The sequence below is a fragment of the Heloderma suspectum genome, chromosome 6 (genome assembly GCF_057233095.1).
Source record: "Heloderma suspectum isolate Gila_16-S chromosome 6, 16-S_ref, whole genome shotgun sequence".
In the NCBI taxonomy this organism is placed as follows: Eukaryota; Metazoa; Chordata; class Lepidosauria; order Squamata; family Helodermatidae; genus Heloderma; species Heloderma suspectum.
Genome location: NC_139463.1, coordinates 43,931,416 through 43,935,119, shown reverse-complemented (window position 1 = coordinate 43,935,119; position 3,704 = coordinate 43,931,416).

The following is a 3,704-nucleotide window of genomic DNA, read 5'->3' as shown; positions in this document are numbered from 1 at the left end:
GGCAACCACCGCCCAACGCGGCGCAACCGAACCCGCCCTCCCTCTCCGCCGCGAGGAGAGGCGGGGCTCGCCGCCACGCGAGCCAATCGACGCCCGCGCTTGAGTGACAGCCACAAGCCGGCGGGAGGAGCTCCACCAGGGGCGTGGCTCCCGGCTTGACAGCTGTCCGGCCATTAGCCAGCTCGGAGGCAAGGGGCGGGCCTTCCATATCAAGCTTAGTGGAGCGGACACCCCGAGGGCGGGGAGGGGGAGTGAAGTGATGTCATGGCTGGGCTCTTAAAGGGGCAGAGGGGCTCGAAGCGCTCCTTCAGCCGTGGCTCCGTGGCCCCTTCCTCGGGCGGCAGCTCCGCGCCAAAGGACTTGCTCCACCGAGCTGCTTGCGCAAAGTTGTTTTTAGATATATGTTGTCTTTGTTTATGCTGTCTGTTTGTGTGTTTTTATATTTTAAATTTTGCGGTTTGCACTTGTAATGTGTTAACCTTTGTGAACGCGTTACTTTGTGGGGTTGGACTCGATGATCTTATAGACCCCTTCCAACCCTACTAATCTATGATTCTATGACCCCCCCCCCCCCCGAGAGCTTCGGCTATAGGGTGGTATAGAAAGGTGATTCATAATAATGATCATGGGATTTGCTTTCAAGGAAAGATGCTTAGAACATGTGAGTGTGAAGTCGAGATAGGAAATTGGTGATGGGCTGCTGCTCTCTGTTCACACGTTACGTGTCAGGGTTGAGGAAAGGGCGAGGACACCGTCATTGGCAAAGTGATAAAATGGAGGGAGTGCCATTGATCAAGCTGCTGGGAAAGGAGAAAGATTTGCTCCCCACCCCAAAAAAAACACCAGGAAACCCACCAGCAGTTCTTAGGAGGGGCAAGAGGCAAGAGAGCCTGGTCGTTCATGACCAGGGATCCCCTTTTTGGCAATTCCAAAATCCGTATAGGGTAATACCTTTATTAGGTCAATTCAGAGGTCACAAAAAATGTGCAAGCTTTTGAGATCACCAAATCTCTTCATCAGGCAAGATGTTAGAAAAAGCAGGATGGTGGAGGAGGAGGATTTTGGAATTATTTTTATGGCCAGCAACACAGTTGCCCCCCCCGGGGGGGGGAGTTATCTGTTCTCGAACTAAATGCAGCATGTTCTTTGCAATAGATGTATGACTGTTTAGTATCAACTTGGGCCCTGTGCCCTTGTGACTGGCTTTACAGAACTTCCCTAATAGCAAAATGAAGTAGTTTAGAAGCTGTGGAGGGCCTTCTTTGTGGCTGAACCTAAACTGTGGAATTCTATGCCTCTGGTTGCTCCCCTCTCTTATGTTTCTCCAAATGCCAAAATCCATCCTTTCTGTTCAGGCAAGTGTTTGTTGGTTGTTAGATAACTAAGTGTTTATCTAATGCCTCTGTTTTATAACCACTGCACCTTTCTGTGGTTGTATTATATTATATTTTGAACCACCCAGAGAGCTTCAGCATAGAAACCTAATAAATAAGGGTGCAAACCTATTCATGTTTAGACAGAAAAAAGTCCTACAATTCCCAGCATGCCCCAGCCAACCTGGGCCATGCTGGGAATTGTAGGACATTTTTCTGTCTAAACATGCACAGGATTCCACCCTAGGTGGTGGAGCTGAGTGGCAACTGGAGAAGTTTGGGGCCAGCTCCTGGAAGGTCTGGGGACAGAGCCTGAATGAACCTGGTGACTCATAAACTGACTCTGATAGACACAGGACCAGAGCAAATCTCATCAAGCCAAGCAGAAAATAACCTATTCCATTGGGTCAAACCTTAGTTCTCCCCTGAGATTTCATTCCTTCTCCCGAGACCCTGAAAAGGACTGAAATTTTAGGTAAAATTCAAACCATAAGATCCAGCAACCCTACCAAAGGTACCAGGCCTTTGTTTGTTCCTGCTGTTCTTTCTTAAATTATAAGTTATGTAGCTCTTGCAAAGAGCAGTCAGTATGATTGAGGGTTGCAGCACTTCCTTAAGAGCAAAGGCTAAAGTGTTTGGGAACTTTTTAGTTAAAAACAACAACTGTTGTGGGGATATTACAGAGGCTGATAAAATTGTACGTGGTATGGAGAAAGCAGATAGGGAGAAAAAATTATCTCTAACACTGGAACTCAGGGCCATCTGGTGAAAATTCACGACAGATGACAGAAACTTACTTCCACACAATGCGTCATTAACTTGTGGAACTCATAGTCACAAGATGTGATGACAGCCTTTAAATGGGGACTAGACACTTTCATGGAGAAGAAAAGATCTCTCAGTGAACAACCTACTAGCTATTTGCTAAATGTAACCTCCAAGTTCAGAGGCCGTCTGCCTGGGAATATCAGGTGCAGTGGGGCTGTTGTCTTAATGCCTGGTGTGTGAACTAGATGGACCTCTGTCAGTCTGATCCAGCAGGGCTCTTCGGTCCATAAACTAGGTGTGGATGTCTGAAGAGTACATCTGCTGAAGTGGATTCTAGCCCAGGAAAGCTTACGCAATAATAAAGTTGTTAGGGCACAATCCTATGACTTACACCTTCGATGCTGGAAGCCTCCGAACCCAGAAGTTTGAGCATCCAGTGGAGAGCGGGAGGAGTAGGCGAGGCAATCTTCCCCTCTACTGCTCCTCCTGCTCTGCATTTGTGCTAGACGGGCTTTTCTGCCTGTCTAGCTGGGGTGTTCTGGCGAGGGCAGTAAGGCAACTGGAGAGGCCTATCCCAGCCTCTCCAGTCCCCGCTCCGCCCACCGGAACGCCCTCTTCACCCCCTCTCTGAGGTAGAGTTCCTGACCTTGGAGAGGCAGCCAGCATGGTTCTTTCCATGCCAGCTGCGAGTGAGAGGGGAAGCGAAGTGCAGAAGCCTGGATCCAGGAATCCTAAGTATCCTATAGTGCCCCCCCACGTCATCTAGGGACCATAGGATTGCTCCCACAGTCTTTTAAAGTGCCACAAGGCTTGCTGTTGCGTTTGAAGAGCACGCAGATTTCTTTTTAACAAAAATTTATATCCCGCTCATGCACCACTCAGGGAGGCTAAAGACAACAGAAAACCGCCATAAAATACAACAAGAGTGATTCCAGGTGAAATTGTTGTGATGCCATCACCCTGCCTTATTCACAGAGATTTATGGGATGTTCAGATGTTGTCGTCTTTTACTTGTGACCCTCCTGTGTTCCTTACCACTTCTTCTGACTTTTTCCTTAATGCAGAAAATCCCTTAAGGTGAAAAATACTGATCATTAGTGCTAGGTGCCCTCCATCCGGAAGCACCCCAAAATTCCAAACAGCAACAACATTTAGGGCACAATCCTATACCTGTTCAGACAGAAAAAAAGTCCTACAACTCCCAGTATGCCCTGGTGAGGGCATGCTGGGAGTTGTAGGACATTTTTTCTGTCTAAACAGGCATAGGATTGCACCCTGAAGAATTTAATGCAGATATTATCATATGACACTTGCACACACAACAGAGGCAAGACTGTTCTTCAGGGAGGGTGTTGCATGGATTAGGATGATTTTGAAATGGAAGAAAATGGAAAAGTCCATTGGGCCCATATGAGCCTGGCACTGGCAGCCCAAGGATGGAGCCTCAGCCCCCCAGGAAAACCCAGAGGGGACTTGAGTCCTGCAGTCCCTTGAAATGTATACCCATGGGGTGAGGGGACCCAGAAACCTGGCAACCCTAACCTTCGACTGCCTCTTCCTCTT